General features: G+C 45.4%; 1 long non-coding RNA gene across 1 annotated transcript in view; it reads left to right on the top strand.

Annotated features, from left to right (window-relative positions):
- The first annotated feature begins 856 nt into the window (after positions 1–856).
- LOC135916661 (uncharacterized) overlaps positions 857–23,873 on the top strand; it is a 62,269-nt gene continuing 39,252 nt past the window's right edge. Inside the window, exons 1-2 of the long non-coding RNA XR_011514974.1 lie at positions 857–1,002; positions 7,140–7,200. This is a non-coding gene — a long non-coding RNA (uncharacterized lncRNA). The remainder of the gene's footprint in view (positions 1,003–7,139; positions 7,201–23,873) is intronic.

A 23,873-nucleotide genomic window follows, 5' to 3' on the forward strand; every position in this document is an offset into this window, starting at 1 on the left:
TACGTGCCGGTCGAGTAGCTAGCGAAAAATCTTCTCTAATAGAGATCTCACTATTTTTTAGCGCATGTGCATCAGTGGGAATTTCCTGCTTATCTTTAAGAAACGTGAACTTAGCAATCAGTGGTCAATATTTATTTGAAGTAAGCTTTCGCAGCCTGTGTACACGTTCAAACTGAGAACTGGCAGTTGTGATTTCCAACTTATCTGAGCTTAGGGTAATAACTTTTCTTTCTGTAGTTGACTAACTTATCCTCGTCGGGAATTCCAAAGAACAACAGATTGCACCGTCGCATTATCTACTCAGCTACGTCACACCTTGACACTACTGCCGGAAGTTGATTGGCAAATGAACCAGTAGCATGGTCAGAGCACTTAGATACTGTGGGGGCATGTGAAACAAGCTTTGCCTTTAATGTAACCACTCTCTCTCTCTCAAGCTTTTAATTTCTTTATCGGTAGCGTCTTGCCTTTCGCTGAGGCTCCTAATTTCACCGATTAATGTATTCTGACCCACTTCTAGCCTACGCACAGTTTCTAGGACAATTTCAAGTGTTTGTTCGACGCTAGGGCCGGGATTTGATTCAATATTACCCGAAAGCAACAACAACAGACATGCAGCATTCTTGCGCAAGAATCAAAAGAACAGCAGCAAACGCCGCATCTTATCATGCAGTTCGGTCGGGCACGACAACGTAACAAGACAGTAATGGCTGCATTTTATACAGGATGCATCTTTGAAGTAACCGACCTAGAAAAGCAGCAACGGTAAGCATCCTATCCTTTAAGCGGCATCGTGCCCAACCGAAGTGGTGCCTGGCTGGTCTTTATATCCAGCTTCAAAGCTTGCGAGGGCGCCAGTGAATGAACCATGTTGTCAGCCACCAGTAGCCGCTGGAACCAAGCTTGGCCATCCTTGCACTTTTGGAAACCGGGACAGAAAGAAATGCTTGGCCAGCCCAGTGCGGCCAAGGTTTGGGAACCCACGCAGATAAGGCAGCAACGGTAAGCATCCCATCCTTTCAACGGCGTCGTGCCCCTTTGCCCTTGTTAAGCAAACAACCGTTCGTTTAACACGTTTTAGAAAGCTAGTCACGCAGCAACCATTCTTTCTTCGAAATACTGTTTTCAAGTTGGCTCTAAAGTTGTTCGTGCCGTCTTTTAATGACACTTAGTTACCTTTTTTTTGGAAAGCTGTTGCTTTGTCCCTGATAGGTAGCGGTCCTTTTTTGCACTAGTCAGTAAAGCAGTAGTACCTAATAATACCGAAATAAATATCGCTCTTCGAAAAGTATGCGGCGGCGTTTATGTAAGATGTAATTCGATTTCGATATTAAATATTGGTATTCTATTCGTATTGGAAATAGCTGTTATTCGGCCACCTTTTGTTGAATGCAAATTGTAAATGTTCTCTGGCGAATGGTTATGTATGTGTGATATGGTATAGGTGTTTAGGTAAGTATAACAATGTTTGCAATGGCAAAATAAAAGATTGAAAGCAAAGCCCAGTGAAAAAGTTGATGGTCACTTTAGTATACGCTAAAGGATGAAGACGAAAAACTGCGCGCTTATGAGACTTTCATCACATTACTTGACATTTTTATTCCAATGCATTGTTAGGAGAGTACTTCTTATTACCTGTTTTCTGCCACAAAAGTAATGGTTTCGGGTTCCTTAGTTAACTCTAACCTAATAAAATGCGCTCAATTAACACCGAAGGCCATGAATTTTACTCCCATCAAAGGTTGAGGGTTCGACTCCCACCAAAGGTCGTGGGTTGAAGTGCCTTAATTAACTATATATCCCCAAGCTGGTTCGCTTGAAGCACGGGACATCGTATTTTTCGACTCATGAAGCATCTAAGGTATTCGCTTTAAAAAAACACAGTGACTGCAGTGCGCATACCTAGTCGCCCTGTTGCACGTAGTTTTAGACTGCACTATCACGGGGTTCGGCCGACGAAAACGGCGAGCTCGAGGGAGAGATTTATTCCTTTTGGGGATTTCCTCGTGGAGTTGTTAGTTCGGGGCCCTATTGGCTCGCTCGACTCCGCGTGATCAGCTATCGCTAGTGCTGCACCTCTGAGCAGGTCAGCACAGGAGGAAGGTGAAGGAACAGGAGGGTAGCCCGGAGGGTGCCAGCAGGTGCAGTGATGTGCTGTAGCCTTTGCTCCACAATAGGGACTGTACCAACGATGATGTGTGGGATGAAAGATGTGAAGGGCAATGCATGAGTCTGCAGTTGTCGTTATGGCGACGTCACCTTGTCGGTTAAGGCAATGGGGTGGTGGTGGGGTGGAGGGGGGGGGGAGTTTCTCGGGCTATGTATGTATTTCAATTTTTCAGTGTAGCTCAGTAGCTCTGTCGGTGAGTCGTCAGGGTAGGACCGCTCTTACAATGGCCCCCGGTTAGCGAGCTCTCGAACGACTGCTATTGCAACACCTTTAAACCACGTGACACAGCCAACGAATCACAGCATTGCCATGTGGTTTTTTCGACGTGTCGTGCTCTTTGAGGCTATTTTTGTTAACAAGGTGCAGCAACAGCCCACACTCTGTTTATTACCACGGAGAAAGTTATGTCCAGACGATACGCACCCTGCGTTACGCGGTGGGGTGTAATGCTGTGCGGATACGGTGTGTGTGTAGGGTGTCAAGATTACGTAGGTTTGTCAAAGTCCTGCAGGCGCTTTGCGAATAAGTGACCGCTGTGATGGTTCCGTCTGGTGCCAGTATGATTAAAACGTGTATGATGGCCAGGGCGATGGCAGCCTCTTCCGTGTGCCACTATTGACAGTGTTTAGCGCAGCCTAAGGCCTCAGAGGAGTGTTGCCAACTCTAGGAAAATTTATATGCATCCAGAATTTTATTTATTTATTTATTTATTCATTTACCTCACAGGCTCCCGAAGGAGTATTGCGTGAGGGGAGGATACAGGGAATTACCAAAAAAAGGAGTAAAAAGAAATTATACATTGTTAGCGAGTAAACATGAAAGAACAAATATCTAACAATATAAATAATGGGATAAATGAAACAAACTACTGTGTTTGTTTGGGAATGCATTGTTTTGGGAAATAGCAAGATGCCGTGCTAGGACATTGAAAGGGTGAAACTGCTGACGGGACCCCGTGTTTTCATTTTAGTCACTTGCAAGTTAACTTCTCATTAACATGTCAACTACGTCTTTTGATCGTACAGAAGTGCGCGCATCTCGCCCACTGAACGACAGTGTGTGGGGCCATCTAACGAAGCACTGGCTACTGCGACTCTTCCGTTCGTAGCTTTAGCTGGGCTGCGATGGTACCCTAATAACACGTTTATCTGTAATATAATCAGTCAAGCTAATGTATGCTGGAACAGCAAGGAAAGCACTGCGGGCAAATGGCGGAGTAAGCGGACACCTAGCGCCGAGCACCATAAGCGCGGTCGTGGCACTAAAAAGCCAAGAACGCACGCATATGCTAACATCTACTGGGAACCACCCATAGGCAGCATCCTTGTGCAGAATCCCAGTGGTTATGTGCTTCGCCGATAAAAAAAAAGGAAAGATGAAACTTAGCGGCGTATCTTCGTGTTTGGCTGCGAATGACGCCCATGCGCGTAAGTGTAGTGGTGCAACATCAGTACACGGCGGTAAAAAATATTCTCATCTTTTTCAGTAGTGTCATGATTGTATTGCGCTTAGTATTGCACTGACGGACGAACTAAACAACGAACATGAAAGAACAAAAAGTGGACCTACGTCGCGCAGACTACCAATTCCTTCAATACTGTTGGAGAACGCGCTTATATATATGGTGATTTGGGGAGGAGGACGACAAAATGTAAGATATGACAAGGTGATGGCACGTGATGATGTGGTGAGCCGAAACAGCTGTGTTCACTTGCACCAGTTCACCCTGGCAAAGTCGACGTCAGCTTCTATGAGCGTAATGGACGTAGTGCTTATGCACTTCTCTTGTTGTTTTTTTTTTTTGCTATCGCGAGTGTTTCCTATATTTCGCGCTCTGTTTTCGTTTTTGCTGTGCGAATGACTTTGGTGCTATCTAGTTGCAGGGAGAATTTGCGCTGTCTGTACTGCGAACCCAGGCTTCCAGGCATGTCAGAAGCTAGCCCGTGTATTTGTGCTCCCGTAATATGCCGTGGAGACAGCGTCCGGTCTGCCGAATATTCGCTTTCTCGCAAGTTAGTGCGATGTGGTTACCTACGCAACTAGCGCATTCCACGCGCTTGTTGATGCGCTTAGTCTGAGAGACAGCAGCGCTTATTTGTTTCCTTGGATACTGCGTTGACCCTCTTGCACGGCCCTTTTAGTGTTTACGGAGTGGAGAATAGTACTTGAGCGTGATGGCATTGGGCTGTCTTTTTTATTTCTATGTGACAGTCCATGTATCTAAGGCAACAGCGCGCGTTTTTTCGATCTTTTTTCCCGGTGTTTTTCGCCTTTTCCTCTTCGTCCTGATTTCCGGCGACATATTTTCCCAAATTTACACAACAATGCTTTTGGGGTACCCACTGTATTTTAGGCAACTTGAAGATCGACGCTCTCCCCTACAGCATTTTTTCAACTGTTTGACTTATGGAAACCTTCGCGATGCCTCTTTTTATTATTTAGGAGTGGCGAGAGTCATACTGTGGGATTTGTTTTTCTGTTCTAGTTTTGAAGCACCAGCAAGAAGGGGGGGGGCAGGCGCTACGCCTTATGTTTATGTCACGGCACACAAACACGCACAACGTGTTTGTGAAGGTACAAACACGCACGTAAGCATACACAGTGGCACTTTGCCAACTCTAGATCAGGAAACAACTAACGAGTGTTTAATTTGTCTACGTTTTCTTATACGCTATGAACGGGGCAGAGTGAGTGAGAGGCATGCACTTAGTGAATGAGCTACGAACGTCACAAAAAGGGGAGCATTATATCGCAATGAGTTTCGAGCCTAGATGATAGTCAACGAGTAAAGAAAAAAAAATTGTCGTCATCGCTCCACCGAAAACCTAATTACTGGATGCTCAGATACAGCAATCAATCACAACATCTTTCAGGGCACCGATATTTATGGCTGCGGACGTGCTCGGCCCTTTGCGTACTGTTCTTACGTAAAAGTTTGCATAAAGCTCGCCAGAAGCAACTGATAATCTTGGTCCCGCAGTGAAGGAGCATGGAGTCGCGGCAGGGAAGGCAACTTCGCCAGGCACCGTAATTAGCGTAGCCCGCTGTGTCGCTGCGCAAGGGTTCGTCCATGACCGATAGGCCTCCTTCGAGCGAGCGGGCTGCTCTCGGACTGGAGGGCGCAGTGATGCGTGAGGCGGGAAGCAAAAGAAAGGCTGCGCGTACGCCATCGTTGGAGAGTTTGCAGCCTAAAAGAGAGACGACGACGTCTTATGTTTCGACCTTGTTTCGCTGCACAGAGGCGCGTGTATGGCTGTGAAACACAGCGCCCGCTACTTCTGTGGACGGTTCTTGGTATGCGCAACGACTAGTCTCGCAACAATTTCGGGACAAATAGATATAGCCACTCACAAGCAACTATTCAGCGCAGAGCCTCCGTGAGTTCCTTTGTTTATATTTGACTTTCGAATACTTAAATTTCCCATCTGGAGGATACACTATTAATGCGAATAGCATTCTTTTGATACTTCAAGCACCCTTCGCTCTGACGTTATTTGTTTAACCTTTTTAACGGCGCTTAGTGATACACGACGAGACTTCACACCGCGCGACTAATAGAACATAGAATGTGGGCTCTTGGTAATAAAGGTTTTACGCCTGAATGGATCGCCTATGCAATCGCACCGTACTTCATTTCAAATCAGAGATACTGAACTACAATATACAGTGCAAGCGGCATAATACTGGCTGGAATTGGGAGGCCTCATTTAAGCAAGCCTTCTTCTTGGCGTCCGAAGGTGTTGAGGTTGTACCATGTGGGCGTATTATTGCGACAGCAATATATAATCCCATTTGCCGTACATTCATTGTACTCGTCTACATTTTTCTGACACATCATTGTGCGTATTGTTTTACCTATGTACCTTACTATCTAAGTCAGACTTGACTGCTGTTTTCTCAGTCTTGTGGAGTTACAGCGCATTGGACGCGCATCTTACAAGTCGTGTACCTACAGTGCCTTGTACTGTTATTAGATTTCAATCATCCATGCAGTAATAAACTTTTCCTAAACACGAAGCGATTTCAGCCTACTTCCCCACTACAGATTGTTAATAAAGGCGCGACAGGGAAAATGGTCTTCCACCCGACTGCAGCACGAAGATACATGGAGGGTTTCGCAGAAAGAATCCCGCAGGGGTTTTCCTTGTAGCGTCATGCTGTCACTCCAGGTGGATACCAATTTGAATGCGTTAGCATTCTTAGGGTACTTCACATACTTTCCGGGGGCCATTTGTATCTAAACATTTTCACCCCTACCTGGTCACTGGGTAGTGCGCGGTCGAATGCGTAGCGCATCGGGCTGCTGTGCTGAAGGAATAGGCTTCGAAAGAAGCAGGCCGACGAACTTGGGTCGTTGAGTAACGTGCAAGGCCTAATTTAACAATACATGCCCACATTAAAACCTGTACTTAGATTTGGGCGGTTCACTCTTGCAGTACCATAACGTCATTTGAAAATCGCAGGTAAATAAGGTGCCACGTTAAGCCTCCCGCTTAATCTTTCCCAATCTAGCATCAGGGGTAGGACTTGCAGAGAGGCAGTGAATAAAAATTAGAAATGGTGCCTACTGGCCTGACAGACCTTCTTAACCACCGTTTGCAAAGAGCCGTGCTAGCTGTACAATTCCTGTTATTATATTCTAAGATTTTCGCGCATGACTTTTCAGAACCGTGACTTCGCGATGCCTTCGTGACTGCTCGTGCGTCTGTTGAATCTGAAACTTTTTCGTAATCTATCAAGGTGTTTATGCACCGCTCACTCCTCAATATCTAGCTAATGACATCAACATGGTGTTTATATCTTTTTCTAACAAGAACTTGTTCTCTGCATTCACTCCAGTCAAGTGCTCCGCGATTCTAATAAACATTACCTCAATGAATATCTTGTAAAACGCAGATAGAAAGGCAATAAGTGTAAAATAATACATTTGCATTTATTTGATATCTCTCTCGTTGTTGATTCGTATTAGGCCGGCGTTCTTCCAATCCTCTGGCATAATGGAGGGAATCATGCATCGCGGAAAGAGGGCGGTAAGTTTTTCGACTGCAACCTGATTTTATATTTGATCAGGTTAACTAACATCGTTTTATGCTGCTTTTTCCCTGTACATATTGCGGAGCTTTTTTGTCTACATCCAAAGTTAGGTTTGAGTTTTTTATACATTCTCTGTCGCTACATTCTATGGCTGAAGCTCGGTTCGTTAGGGTGATGTACAGATCAGCGTGACAAATTCCTTTATTGAGTCACGTAAATTGAACATATTGCCATTTTTACTATTTATTCACTGCATACATTTTGCCCTCGCAGTAGTGAAGTTACTTTCATACCGATGTCGTGTTTCCTCAATTATTCCAATGTTAGAAATATGAGCGCACTTGTTTGCCGCCCTTACAAAAAATTATTGAGAAGGCGTTGAAATGCCGTTGGTCAATGTTGAGTTTTTATTGAGGAATCACGGAGAGTTGGAGAATTATTGGGTTGAGTGTTGAGGACTCTTGAAAATTGGTCGCTGAAATTTAATTTAAACATCATTGGGTGTCTCAATGTTGAATAGTTGTGACGTTACCATCGAAAGTCCACTGTGCATAGACAGCTCGTTGTGTTCGTTTTGTTGAATAGTTGTTGGGTTACCATTGATGCTGCACTTAACTGACGTTGTGGTAGTTCTGTTGACCTGTTGTTGAGTTATTATTGCCACAACAGTGAAAAGTACATTGTGGCCCAGTTGAGATGGCATTGAGATTTCAGAACTTGCCACTGAAATATAATTGACATTTCGTTGGGCTAGTGGATTTTTATTAATATATTGAAATTGCTTTACAATTCACATTTGTTCTCATAACTTTCCCTAATACAAACAAAAGCAACGGAGAGACTGATGAATTTGAGTACATTTATTTGCACTTCAGATGCGTGCAAATGAAACACTACAGTACATAAAGCACAACTGCATGGGACCTGGAGAGATAGACTAGTACCTACAGCCCTCTTAACAGTGTAAATAGTTGAAGGTAAAAACCAGTCAAAAACTGCCTGTGGCTTAGCTAAGGTTAAGCCCAGGATGCGAAGCATACTAGCCTTTATTTTAGTTATTGAACCACTGTTTAGCCTGGTGAACTGCTGTTGCTTGGCTATATTTGGTTCGGCTGGACGAAGAAACAACTCATGCAGGCGAGCGCACGAGCTGAGACCCGGCTATGTAGCTACGCGGCCGCAAGCGAGCGCACGAGTTGAGCCTCCGCTTTTGCGGCTGTTATGACGTCATATGGTAGCTACGCGGCCGCGCGCGGCGCAGCAAGGAAGAGCGTGGTTGTGCGGCTAGTATGCTTCGCATAAAAATGGCCAGGCTTAGCTTGGTTAAGCCAAGAATGCGTTGCATATTGCGCGAGTTGGGGCCCAGCTTTTCCTCCGGCTGTCGTGACGTCACGTCACGTGGTTGCGCTAAAGGTCAATGGTGGCTGCCCGGCCGCGCCCAAGGGCTGAACTGAGTGATTGCATTATGCAACGCATAAAAATAGAAGCAACTTAATAACAAACATAGCAAACTTAAAAGAGAATAGACCCACACATGAGACGCGCAGCAATGAACAATGGCTCATACCCTCAATGGTAGCTACGCGGCCGCGCGTGGCGCAGCAAGGAAGAGCGTGGTTGTGCGGCTAGTATGCTTCGCATAAAACACAAAGGACAAGAGGAGAGGTCCACACCACCACGACTGGACTATCAACTGAGCCTTATTAGAAACGGCACCAATGCCAGCAGAGCATGCGCAACCACATCATCGCAAATCACAGAGCATTGAAAGGCAAGATATCGAATCTATCGTGATCAAATTAGAAATGCAAATTCTTTTTCAAGTAAGCGGACCGAGGTGTTACTAATGCCGTCGTCACCTAATAAACTGATGTAGTTTATGCTTCCAGGATTTCTCGCTCTTCTTTGGCCTTGCCCCTACCAATAATCATTACATTACTGAACAAAGGGTAACAGCCGCATTCATTGCAATGGCGAGGCAAGTTTGCACCGTTATCCGAACCCAGGGAGGAGTGGTGCTCAAGCAGGTGGTCATTAATACATCGACCGGTTCGGCCTATGTAAAATCTTACGCATGTGAGATGGAACTTATACACAACCCCTGCGGCACATGCCGTAAAGCGGCTTTCATGCTGCGTTGTGCAAACGTGGTTTCCTGCCCTGCCTAGAGAAATGCGCGAACACAGACCCGAAAGCTTGCAAGAGGCAGAAAACACAACACTTACTCCCTGCTTGGCGGCAACCGTTTTGATGTTGTGACTCACTTTATGCACATACGGCATGACTTAAAGTTTCCTACGTTCAGTTGCCCCAACATCTACCAGCTTCGTAGGTTCCCTCTTTAGCCTCTGCAGCAGTGATTCAGCCACCGCATTAAAAAGGGGCTTAGGGAACCCTGCGGCTTCTAAACGTTGGAATTGCACGTCAAAGCTGCTTTTAATAGCGCGGTGACCGCTTCTTCCGAGTGCGTTGCGGAAACAATTCATTGCAAGCCCTCTTTTTACAATCTTTGAATGTGCAGATCCAAATGGTAAAAGAGCTTGCTTGCCCCTAGGTGAAAACATCCAGCATAAATTTCATTTCATTTCATTTTATTACCTTAAAGACCCCTGGATAGGGGTATTACATAAGGGGTGGGAATACATTAGTACATAATTTGCATAATACATAAGTGAACACGCAAACAACAACAAAACACTGCCCATAAATGCCCGTCATCAAAGAATGTTAGTTGCAGTTCTAGGAACCTGATAGAATGATTGCTAGGAAGTTCATGAGTGAAATTAGGAGTGCGTGAAGAAGCTTTTAAAGCAGTCAATACATCGTCTACTGCTGCGGGGAGAGTGTCATTAGGTAAAAGCTCTAAAAGTACTAAAAAATTGCCCACAAGCCTAAAGACATTGCATACACGCTTGTTTTGAAGGAACCCTTGAAGTTTCCTGTCAAATGTTGCTAAAAAAATCTGGGAAAGCACTGGTGCAACACTAGAGCCAATACATATTCTTTTGTTCTGAAGGAACAAGCATTTGAATTCAACAACAGTGGATGACAGATAAAAGGATAAAAGCTCTAGAAAGGCATCCACCGACATACCACATGCGTTCTGGAAGTTTACAGCACTGCTGCAGTGATCAATAAGTTCACGCACAGCTACAACGAGTTCATTGTGGGGAATGCTGTAGAAGAGGTCTTCAAAGTCAACCGAAAAGGCCATGTTGGCATCAGGGATACCACTATTAAGGACCTCTACCAACGCTACCGAGTTAGCCACGCTGAATGGATCCTGCACTGGGAGGGCCGTCAACTGTCGCTGAAGAAATTGACTCACTAACTTCTGCCATGAACCTGTGTAAATACATATGAAGAAAAACTATACATTTGAATTCAACCAGGACAATCACAGTGGTTCTTCACTTGTGACTTAAGTTGATGACTATAAGGCAAAGCGACCCAAAAGGCAGGCCTTGAGCATACCCTTGCAACAACCAACTTTGAACACATGAACTTTTGCAGCTAGCTTGCATCTGTGAATACACAAAAGACATCTGAATACGTTGCATTAAAATGTTTCGCATACCAACACATCCCAGGGAGATTTACGGCTGCCTGATAGAAGCCAAAATAACAAGTCGACTGGAAACAAATGACTTTACGTAGGTACATACAAGCTTCAGCGCACGTCTTTCACCACAAATTTAATGAAGTACCAAAGTAGACGTGTCTGTTTCAGCTTTTTGCCTTCGAGATGTGGATATTTTTTGTTGCCCAATTATTTTATAAACTAACAGCACTCAACTTAGGTATTGATTGACGAGACATCATTTAGACAGTTGTCGGACATGGTGATGAACACCTGAATCATGTTTTTCTGACGAGCCAGGTTTGCTTTCTTCAGGAATAAACTTGTAAAACTTTTGTGTACGGAATGCAGCTTATCTCCCTGTCACAAGTAAAGAACTGCACACAATTTAATTATGTTAATTTGGGGTACAGAAGAGTTTGTTAGTGGCATTTTCTCAATTTAGTGAGCTCATTTTGAGGTAATATTTCTGGACTTGCACAAAGCTAATGAAAGCACATTTTGGGGCTTTTTCACTACACCCAACAACAAAGTGGTACTTCTGTCAACAAAAAGATAAGGCAAGGCTAATACCTTGAACGATAATACAAAAAATGATTATTTAGCATAGAAAATTGGTAGTAACACACAGTATTGGTAGTAACACACAGCTAACACAATTCCAAACAGCCAAATAAATGGTCAGCTGCACTTGCAGTATCAATAGCCCAGAAATAGTCATAAAGGATGAGAAAAGGTTCCAATTACTGGACAGCCAGTTTGGTGAGCCAGTGAAAAACGGAAATAAACGCACGTACGAAACACCAATTACCTCAATTGCGCAGGTAAAATGTTATTAAAATGCCACCAGAATATTATTGCGTAAGATACATAGAAGTTGCATAAAAATTAGGACAAAGCAGGAACAAAGACGGAGGGAGATACAGCACCCGTGGTAAAAAGAAATTACAAGGAAAGTGATATACATGCATGTTTAAGCTCGCGGCAATATTTTCTCCAATATAAACAAAAATAACATATGCATTTACGGCATAAAAAAGGTTCCTGTGCCTGGAGAATGCAGCACAGTACAAAACAGCGTCATGAGAAGCGAAAAGTGGAGCTTAGTATGTTTAAAAACCATGAACGCTTGCATACCCACAAACAGGCATGTGACATATCATGCCTTGTATGAATGAAATTCACAAATCCTACACACAAATAAAGTTGCCATCACTCTTATTGGCTTCCTGAGGGGACTCCTTGAAGTTGAACTGGGAAGTGTACATCAGTGTTAAAACATAGAGAAGATGAGACCTTATAACGTTCTTCCAGAAATAAACAATGCAAATAACTTCATGTATCAATTCTATGGCCACTTTGGCAAATAGATGCTCATACATATTTGACAACCACCCAGAGACGAGAAGGATGAATTTAGGTTGGAACACGCATGAACGCTGACTCAACTAGAAGTTTCTTCGTGAAGACCAAGATATTAAACACACTGGCCAACTTCGCTTTCGCTTTTCATTAGTTCATAACAATCTAATTACATGAGGAGATAAGCAGGGTGTTCCACGTACCTTGTGATTAAGTTTAAAAATATGCGAGTGGCACGTAGGTGGATAGAACCAAAGTAATATGTGCCATCACTTTGGAGAATTCAGACCATTTATGTATTTTCCCTAACTACATAATTAATTATTAATTACTTCTATAATATTATACTCAGAGCACAACTGTTTATCAGGAGATTGTAAGCCATCATGAAACATTTACTGTCCATCTTTCTGGGGCACTATAGGTGTGATATAATAGTATTTCCCGAGTGGTAAAGAAAGCCTGCAAAACACGAAAAACTGGGGCCCGACTCGTGCTTCTCCCAGGCTTGGAAATATCCTTATCTAGCGCGTATAGAGCACCAGAAAAATAAATCTGGAAGTTTTCGTGATGGTTTACAATTTACTGACGGAAAATTTTGCTCTGATTATATTATTTCAGAAGTCCTTAATTAATAGCAACTGATTATGTAATTAGGCGAAATACAATAGAATAGTCTCATTTCCCTCAAGCGATGGCAAACATTACCTTGGTTCCGTCCAGCTACGTGGCATTCGCAGATCTTTAAATTTTGACAGTGCTTATCCTAGCAAAGTTCTTCAATCTAATGTAAACTTTACTCGATGGTGCCCGACTGCAAAGTTCGGTACAGAACCCGAATAACGCTAACAGTACGACGAAAACACGAACAAATTAATAACATTTTAGGGCAATAATATCTGGCTGCTGCTCTACCACACACTCCTCCCATTCCAATCTCTACATTTTTTAAATTTGCTGTCCAGTGTTGAAGACCGTGTTTATTGGGTCCCGACAGGTGGCGTTACAAGTTTGTGCGTCGCGCGATTGTGTCGGTCCCGAAACTGACACAAAGTGCGGCAGCCTTTGTCCCAAGCCATGGCTCCGAGGGCCGTGGAAGAGCAAAAGCAGTGTCGTACTGCCGCCGAGAGCCGCCAACACCGCCGCTAGGCCGCAAATATATGTATTATGGTCCACCATTCAGGGCTGGCTGATCCCATTGACAGCGTGGGCAGGCTAAGCTCTGGCCACTAGGAGTTATGCACCGTCAAATTTCGGAGTGTGTGAGTCAACTTTGGGGTGGAATTAAAATCTATATGCCCATGTTTCCTGTATGTTTAGAGGCGTTTTATGAAACGCGTGGTTTCGCCGCAGCCCTGGAGAACGGAAGAGGGCAGCAATCTTGTATCTGAAAAGAAATTGAAGAGAACCTTATTGGAAGTGTCTCAATGAATGTAGCCCTGACCCTACCATAATAACTAAGCTGGTTTAGAAACAGCGCGTCATACCGGACCATCTTTCATAGCAGCGTTTAAATAACTATTTTCAGTCTTTCTTCCCTCATAAAAATAAGAAGAGCATACCTTTATTGCACGCTCCTGTTCCTCTTATGAAACCGGTAGAACGTAGTGTTGTGGGTTTGGAAGCCTCATTGAAAAATAACAAAGAAACTAAGTATACTGGTCCCGATGTATACTTGTAGAGAGAGAGAGAGAAAGGCAAAGGAAAGACAGAGAGGTTAGCAGAGATTATCTCCGGTTGGCTACCCTGTACTGAGGGAGGGGCAAGGGGATGCAATAGGCGAGAAAGAAAGAAGGATAAAAAAGGAAAAAATAAAACCTAAGCACACACGCGCGTACACACGAACTATTTCTGTGGGCACTGTCACGCAGCCCCCAAAGGCGTTCTTGTAAGTATACATCGGCACCAGTATACACCGATGTAAGTATACTTCCCTCGTATACTGAAGCGCTGTGCTCAACCGGTCTGAATTTACTTCACCTTTTTATACATATATTTCAAGAAGGATCAACTTCTAGTCTCTGACCAGATGATTAGAAGGTAATTGGTGTAGTACCGATTCCCAAAGGAGGATCAAGAAAAGACGTTAGAAGCTGTATATTCCTTGCATCGGTTTCACACGTAATAGTATGGAACAGCATGAGAGAACATATTACAGGTAATTCACTGATCATGCGCCCGGCTTTCACAAGAGCTTCTCGTGCACTACAGAGGTCTTTGAGTTATACCACAATTTAGCATAGTGCACAGCCAGACTACATTTTCTTAGATTACAGCAAATCGCTTGATACTGTTTCTTATGCTATCCTCCTCGAAAAACTACAGATGTTGAATATACTCGTACACGTTAGCATCCTGAAATGAACGCAAAATTATTTCATTCTACGTCGACAGCGTGTAGTATTAAGGGGATATTCTTCAAATTATTACGTAGATGTTACGTCGGGAATCACACACGGGTTCGTTTTGCGACGACTTTTGTTTCATGTATATATTGTAAAGGTTGTAGTCAGGGTTGCAGGAAGGACCTGGCTCTTCGTCAGGAACTAAGAGTACAGGATTTAATTACAATATTTACATTAAAACAGGAGATACATTTCAAAACCCAGCATGACTGCAACAAGGAGCACGAAGCTCCCACCACGAAGCGCATAGCACACGAGCGCAAAGCTCCAAGTGGCGATTGATGTAGTAGTTGGGTATAGCCAAAATTAGATATGTAAAATTACGAGCCAAACGGGCCAATAAGCACTGCGCCTAGGTTAAGGGCCCGAATCTCACGACTGAACGAACATATTTAGTTCAAACATTGAAACTATTTGTAGAGAGGAGTAGAACTGTTGTGGCGTGAAGCGTATTTCACGTTTGTCGCCGATTCAGATTCGGCGGGTCCGAATAATTGAAAGTCCGAAAAAATAAATTCACGGCAAGATGTTGTTTCATTAATGAACTTAATTTACCATGAAGTGGCAAAAAAAATGTTGTTCATTCGTTTCTGCACGCACATACTCATGCATCGATCGGGTAAGTCAGTTCTACAACCATTTACATAGTGCCGCTGCAGATAAGGGAAGTTACGGGCAATGGGTGCACGACGGCACAACACCACCCCACACCACTGTACACTCCGTTCCATACATTGCAGTCAATGCTGTGGAGGCTAGAGAGAGTGGCTTCCTTCGCACTTGGATATAGTTCGATGGTTTTGGAACGCAATTGTTTTTTAATGTAGGCGCAGTATTGAATGGAATAAGTTGTTATCCTTACAAACAATCACAATAAGGTAAACCGCTGCTAATGCGTTGTTTTAGATCATTTTTATTTTTTATGTTATTTTCGGCTTTTTTTTCAACCCGTCGCTAGGAGCCTGCCGTGCTTGCTCAGGCGAGCGAACGCTGTTGGCGCGCAGCGAAACGTGCACGGAACGCGCGGAGTGATAACGTTTCTTGACCGAACTTGTTGCATAGCTTCCACAGCGTTGACTCCTATGTTTGGAACGGAGTAAAGGCGTTTTTATCATGGGCGCCACTATATTGCTCACACAGTGGTGCCATCTATGGGCAGTGGGCATGCTGCCTTGGGCGAGCGCTCCGTCTTGCATGTCAGATATACGCTTGGCGCTGTTTATTGGTGCTAGTGTTCGCGCTCGCGCAGGTTTGTTTAGTGTGACGTGGCGTCTTCTACGTGGAAAACGGTTCTGCGAGACGTACTGAAGTGGTTTAAGTCAGTACGGCCGAACTTGCTGCTGGAGTTGAGGCGGCCGCACCCCGCAGCGCGATGTGTGCGCGCATGTTTGAGCCTACAACCATCCTCGGAGAGCAGTTGTATATCTCTGAAAATTCCATTCTCTAAGGTGATTTTTATATCAGGGAGGGTATTCGGTAAGATTCCACCTTGTGGACTGTCCATTTCTACCGCTTCTGACTGGATGCAGCTGTAGGAGCCACGACGAGACGAGTGGCTCCATTGAATCAGCAGCGGCTTACATGAACAGTCTACTAGGTGCACTTTTACAGAATACCACCCCTGTATTCTCTTTTCGTTCGAAGCTGCCGTTTAGGAGCCGTGAAGCATACGCGATGATCGTAACAGCGTTGGTACCATTCTGCTACGGTAGAAGTTGTGCTGTCATATTTTGAGAATCGTTCAACCTGTTAGCTATAGATTACATTGCGTGACTGCTTGGCTCAGTTGACGTTGTTTCCACCCATGAATAAAATAGTATTTGTTAATAATAAAAGCATACCATGCAGTGTGAATTACACATGTCCAGCAAAGCGACTGTTTACAAACTGCACGGGCGTCCTAAGTAGTGGTAGATGCCCTGGATTACAGATATCTTTGCTCTATATAGCACATGGTCCAAGCATGCAACATCAACGTTTATAAATCTATAATCGTTGTGCGACATGACAGTGCGAGGTCTTATTGCGGCATTAGCCCGTTTTCTCAATTTTTTTCGTTCGAGGAAGAGGATGACAACACAATTTTTCTTTCGGTTTTGTTGGTCCCGTTCTCTACGACGCATTCACCCGTATTACGAAAATTTTGTCCTCACAAATAGCCATCGTATTCTTTTTATGCGACCCCTCTCCGATATTAGGGCGTTACAGGGCAAAAGGCAATGCCGAAGCACATGTATTACATATGCATCATGCTATATATGATCAGCTCGCCGAAAGGATCGCACGGCTGGTCACCACAGCCCGTCCACGTCAGTAGAGGGCTCGAAAGAGGGCAGCTCATCAGCGCCCCTTGAAGAGTCCTTGGCCGCTCAGCAGGGGCAGCTCCGGCTCGAGATCCCTGGCTCACCGAGAGGATCGCACGGCCGATCACCACAGCCCATCAACGCCAGGAAGAGGGCTCGCAAGAGGGCAGCTCATCAGCGCCCATTGAAAAGGCCTTGGCCGTTCAGCAGGCGCAGCTCTGGCTCGAAATCCCAGGCTCGCCGAGAGGATCGCATGGCCGGTCACCACAGCCCGTCCACGCCAGGAAGACGTCTCGCAAGGGGGCAACTGATCAATGCCCCTTGAAGACGCCTTGGCCGCTCAGCAGGCGCCGCTCCGGCTCAAAATCCTAGGCTCACCGAGAGGATCCAACGTACGATCACCATAGCTCGTCCACCGCCTGGAAACGGGCTTGCAAGGGGGCAGCTTATCAGTGCCCCTTGAAGAGGCCTTGGCCGCTCAGTAGGCGCAGCTCCGGCTCGAAATACCGGGCTCAGCGATCGGATCGACCGTCCGATCACCTAAGCCCGTCCACCGCCTGGAAACGGACTCTCAAAGGGGCAGCTTATCAGTGCCTTTTGAAGAGGCCTTGGCCGCTCAGTAGGTGCAACTCCGGCTAGAAATCCCAGGCTCGCCGAGAGGATCGAACGGCCGATCACAGCAGCTTGTCCACCGCCACGAAAGGGCTCGCAAGGGGGCAGCTCATCAGTGCCCCTTGAAGAGGCCTTGGCCGATCAGCAGGCGCAGCTCCGGCACGAAATCCCAGGCTCGCCGAGAGGATCACACGGCTGATCACCACAGCCCGTCCATGCCAGGAAGAGGGCCCGCAAGGGGGCAGCTCATCAGTGCCCCTTGAAGAGGCCTTGGCCGATCAGCAGGCACAGCTCCGGCTCGAAATCCCAGGCTCGCCGATAGGATCACACGGCTGATCACCACAGCCCGTCCATGCCAGGAAGAGGGCCCGCAAGGGGGCAGCTCATCAGTGCCCCTTGAAGAGGCCTTGGCCGATCAGCAGGCACAGCTCCGGCTCGAAATCCCAGGCTGGGCGGGAGGATCGAACGGCCGATCACAACAGCTGCTACATCCAGTCACGAAGATGAGGAAGTAGATCAGTTTTATAAGGATGTTGAATTAGCGATGAGAAAAGTGCAAACTCCGTATACTGTAATAATGGCCGACTTCACAATAGAAAAGTGGGGAACAAGCAGGTTGGTGAACAAGCAATTGGCAACTACGTCTCGATTCTCGGAACTCTAGAGGAGAGATGCTAGTACAATTCGCAGAATGGATATGGTAAGAATAATGAACACCTTTTGAAGAAGCGTAGCAAGAAATACTGGACCTGGAAAAGCCCTAATGGTGAAAAAAAAAATGAAATTGATTTAAGACTTTCTGCGGATACCAGCATAGCACAGGATGTAGAAGTGTTAGGTAGGGTAAACTGCAGTGATCATGGGTTAGTGAGGGCGAGGATTCACCTAAATATTAAGACAGAAAAGGTAAAATTGCTCACGAAGAAACAGGCCCACATAAAGGCAGTAAGGGTGATAGCAGACCAATTTAGGTTGGCTTGCAAACAAATTTGCAGCCTTAGAACAGAGAGATGAAGATTACATAGAGGCGATGAATGAAACCTTAACTAGGCTATCTTCAGAAGCAGCAATTGTAGTGGGGGGTAAGGCACCAAGGCAACCAGTAAGTAAGCTTTTCAAAATAACAAAGCACCTAATAAAAAAACGATAAAGAATCAAAAGTGCCCAACTCAAGAGATACGATAGAATCAGCGGAGTTGTCAAAACAGATCAACAAAGTGAAAATAGGTGATATTCAAAATTATAACTTGAGAAAGATTGAAGAAGCCATGAAAATTGGACGCAGCCTGAAATCAGGAAGAAAACTTGGCATAGGACAAATCAAGATATGTGCCCTAAAAGATAAGCAGTGTAGTATCATCAGTAATCTCGAAGGTATAGAAAGAGAAGTGGAAGAATTCTATACTGACTTGTGCAGTACCCAGAGGACTCAGGAGCACTCCATTCGAAACAATAATGAACAGAATACAGAAACTTCTATAACTAGAGACCGCGTAACATCAATCGCTATAGCAGACGGCTTACGGAAATATCCTGGAATATATCTACAGAGATGCCACAGGTGCCTTAATTCTCCACAAGAAAAGTAGGAAGATACCTGTAAAGTGAGGGGTCAGAAAAGGAGACGCAATCTATCCAATGCTATTCACTGCGTGCTTGGAAGAATCACTCAAGCTATTAAACTGGTAAGGCTTAGGAGTAAGGATCGACGGCGAATACCTCAGCAACCTTCTGTTTGCCCATGACATTGATCTATTCAGCAATACTGCGGAAGAGTTAAAACAAATGATGGAGGACCTTAAAAGATAGAGCGTAAGAGTGGGGTTGAATATTAATATTGTCACGTGGTGTTGACGTTGAAGAACACAGTAGGAATACTGTGAACGACAAAACTAACTTTTATTGCACGAACCTGTGCCCACAAAACAGGCTACACGTATAGCACAACGACAGCGGCGAACACGGCCGGCGATCGTCGAAATCTGATCAACGAGTCAAGCGCGTCGGCTTTTTTACATCAATCGTCGAATGTTCCAGACTAATCGTTGGGACCCGCGAGCCTTCCAGAAAGTTCTACACCATTCGTGTCAGGCGATGAAATCAAATAACATAAGGTTCGGCGACAACAGGCAGAGAATAGAAGCATCGATAACTTTCCAGAAAATTCGGATACATGCAGGCGCGTCCCGCGCTGTGCGATAATATTTGTTAGGCGCCGAAACGTGGTCGCCCGATAAAGATAAGTACACGTGTCAATATGCAGAAGACAAAGATAATGATGAATAACCGCGCAAAGGAACAAGAGTTCAGGATCGCCAGTCAGCCTCCATAGAGTTTGTGAAGGAGTACGTTTCCCTAGGTCAATTAATTCCACGTAACCCTGATCATCAGAAGGATATTCACAGAGGAATAAAAATGGGTGAGAGTGCCAGACATCGTGAGCTCCTCACTGGAAGCGTACCGTTATCATTGAAACGGATGGTGTATAATCAGTGGATCTTACTGGTGCTGACATATGGGGCAGAGAGTTGGAGAGTGACAAAGAAGCGTGAGAACAAGTTGAGGACCACACAAAGAGCAATGGAACGAAGAATGCTAGGCATAACCTTGAGAGACAGAGAGTGGCTTGTATCAGAGAGCATACGTGTATAGCCGACATTATAATCGACATTAAAAGAGAAAGAATGGCGCTGCGCAGTTCATGTAATGCGCAGGTTAGATAACCGTTGGAGCATTAGGGCTATAGAATGGGCACCAAAAGAAAAAAAAAATTAAATTATGGGGTTTTACGTGCCAAAACCACTTTCTGATTATGAGGCACGCCGTAGTGGAGGACTCCGGAAATTTCGACCACCTGGGGTTCTTTAACGTGCACCTAAATCTAAGTACACGGGTGTTTTCGCATTTCGCCCCCATCGAAATGCGGCCGCCGTGGCCGGGATTCGATCCCGCGACCTCGTGCTCAGCAGCCTAACACCATAGCCACTGAGTGCACCAAAAGAAGGGAAGCGCAGCAGAGGAAGGCAGAAGACTACGCGGTGCGCTGAAATTAGGAAATTCGCGGGTGCTAGTTGGAATCGGTTGGCGCAGGTCAGGGGTGACTGACATCGCGGGGAGAGGCCTTCCTCCTGCAGTGGACATAAAATAGGCTGATGATGATTATGATGAATAAGGCAGCCTACGGAGAAAATTTTATTTACTTTCGGGATCATGGGATCGACAAAGTTTCACCACACAAATTTCTCGGTGCACTTTTGAACAAACATTTTGATTGGTCTACGCGTAAGACAATCCTCCACCCAGATGCGTTGACAACTGCTGGTATTATTTGCAAATTCCGAAGCTTGATTCCTGTGTGGTTAAAAAAACAGCTGCATGACACGTTGGTGCCCTCACGCGCTGATTACTGTCTACTTATGTGGGCAACCACCACAAAGACTAACAGTATAGCAGGCACACTAGCACTAAAAAAATAAAGAAATAAAACAGCCTTGCGTATTATCGAAGGTGAATCATGGCATTGTCACAAGGCTCCAATCTTTAAAAAAGCAACATATGCTGTTTATTGCAAATAAAATGAGTAAGCAAATAACTACTCTAAGGTACAACCAAATAGCAACCGACCTTTATGGTTTCGTAGTAAAGTAACTCCGGAGAGACCACTGCCACAACTTGCTACATACGTTTTATTAAAAAAAAAACTACTCACGAACTACGGCACCCAGAAGCTAGTTATATTACCAGATTTCTTAAACATCGTGCTGCACAGTCGATTACCTAGAAAAGCACTTTTGTCCCCATCTTCAAGAAAACTGTGCATACCTACCTATTAACAATTCAGTGGTGACAGATAGGGTAAGCGCTTACCGACTTTTGCTCGGAGTTTTTAATGTGTTGTTTTTATTATTGGACGTTTTATCGTCAAGTCGTTGTATGATGCTTTGTAACGTCTTCTATATAATGTGTTGCGTTGTAGCTATATGCAGTTTCTGCACTCCGTTCCATACATCGCAGTCAACGCTGTGGGAGGCTACAAAGACTTCTTGCAGTGGCTTCCTTCGCACTTGGATATAGTTCGAACGAAGGATATAGGAACAATTGTGTGCACCTGTTCTTTATAAAGGCTCAGTATTGAATGAAACAAGCTTTGATCCCTAGCAACCAACTCGCTGTGATTCACGGCTGATAATGCGTTGTTTTCCATCATTTTTAGTTTTGTTTTTCTTTTGGGGGTTTCTATTTGCAACCCGTCGCGAGGAGCGTCACGTGCATGCTCGCGTGAGCGAACGCTGTCGGCGCGCAGCGAAGCACGGGCGGAACGCGTGGAGTGATAACCCAACGTTTTGCTTCGCTTCCACACCGTTGACTGGAATGGAACGGAGTATACCTCTTTTGTTATTTTTTTGCACAATGAGCTTCGATTTTTTCCCTTTTGTACTCGGTGATTACTGTTTTCTCTTGTCGTTCCCCACCGACTGTTGCACCTTCCCGTGAGGAACTGCGTATGGGTAGTGGAAGCGCTTTGTCAGGCATTCATTTTGCCTTTTCACCAGCGTCCTAGACAATTTGTATATGTCTGTACAGGACACACCACCATCACCACCACCAGCGGGAAGGGACAAAGCGCAGCACCTGTCGAATCCCTTGGTGCACCGCCATCAAGTGTGCTTCACTTCAGAAGCCACTTTCTGCGGCGTCCTGCGCACGACACACTGCCGCGCGTTGTGCGGAGCAAAATACGGCACTTGGAAGTTTCACCAGCTAGCGCGAGCAACCGTCTCGCCACCGGTAAAGGCGGGCGAGCAGAAAGCGCGGCCGCCAAACCCTTTCGCCCGGTCACGTGAACCGTGCTCGAGGTGGAACGGTGCCAGGTTGGTGCGGAAACGCGGGCCGCAGCAGCTTTCGGTCCAGCTGCCGGCTGAGCCGTCTGCGCCCCACTGGCCCATAAATGTCGGCCCAGCTCAGCCAAGGCCAAGGTCAGCGCGACGCCCAGACGTGGCGGCCGGCAGCCGGAAAAACAAGTTTCGCTCGGCGGATCCTGCCCGCTTTCCCCGCATAGCAGCCGGCTCCTTGTGAGCGGGGCTTCTGGCCGGTGCCGTGCAGATAGCGCAATGCAGCACGGTCTTGGGAGCCACATTGGCGTTTTCAACAAATCACTCAACCGAATGGACCTTTCAAATGCAGCGCCTCAGAGGAATAACTGATGCGCAGTTAACAAGGAGACTTCGCTAAGGGCACACATCACCCTGGTCTTCTAGCTATAATGAAGCAGTAGTCGTGGCAGGAAACGTTTTTTGGAGACTCTCGTAAAGTAAGAAAGAACGTGTTAAGTAGACTTCGCTTATTGAAGTTAAATTCTGAGGTTTTACGTGCCAAAACCACGATCTCAGTATGAGGCATGTCGTAGTAGGGAACTTGGAATAATTTCGACCACGTGGGTTCTTCAGCGTGTGCCTAATCCATGGTACAGGGGTGCTTTCGCATTTCGCCCCCATCAAAATGCAGCCGCCACGGCCCAGATATGATCCTGCGACCTCCTGCTTAGCGACTTAATGCCAAAGCCACCAAGTAATCACGGCGGGCACACTTCTCTTATTGTCGATTTGCAGTTGCTTATTGCCATTGCGTATGAGCTTCCTTTTGAAAACAAATGCACAATGTGCCTGCTGCATCTTTGCGCTGAAGTCAGTGATACTAAAAAAAAAGGAAGAAACATTCGAAATACTCTGCCAGTAGTATATAGGTTTCACCGGGTGCCATGCACCAAGAAAAACAATGTGGAAGGCAAAAAAAAAAGGCATGCTGAGACGGTTGAGGAAAAGGAGCGTACATGAAACAAAGTAGCTTTATGTTGGCTGCCACTAACTCCATCTGCATCCACGGTAAGAAATTAACGTCTCTCTTGAAGGAATTGTCTAGTGTTTACATTGGGAGAGAGCCTTGGCCAGCTCCGACCTCGAGGATCAGCAACGGCTGATTGCGAGGGCCCAGGACGCGGCCCGAGCTCAAGGCATTCTGGAATGAGGACGCCTCTCCCTAGCTGCGTTTACCTAATAAAAATGTTTATTCTCTCTCTAGTGTTTACAAGTCCACTTTTAAACTCGCTTTCGCGTTAGCTCCTTCAGGTGGCTTCACGGCGATTCCCTTATCTATCCCTGGCTGCACTGAGAATGCCCCTGGCCCTTGCATTATTACGAATATCATGTTAAAATATTACTTCCGGAATCATCTAACGTTCTGTTAGATAGGAAAAATTGTTCACTTAGAAAGTCAGTTTCACCCGAAAGGCGAAGTATCGATTGCGATAGCAAATTAGTGCACAGCTATGCGAAGTAAGGATAGTAGTTTTATCGGTCGTGTAGACTTGGAAACATTCGCTTACTAAGTGAATGAACAAGCACGGTGTC

The sequence above is a fragment of the Dermacentor albipictus genome, chromosome 5 (assembly GCF_038994185.2).
Source record: "Dermacentor albipictus isolate Rhodes 1998 colony chromosome 5, USDA_Dalb.pri_finalv2, whole genome shotgun sequence".
NCBI lineage: Eukaryota > Metazoa > Arthropoda > Arachnida > Ixodida > Ixodidae > Dermacentor > Dermacentor albipictus.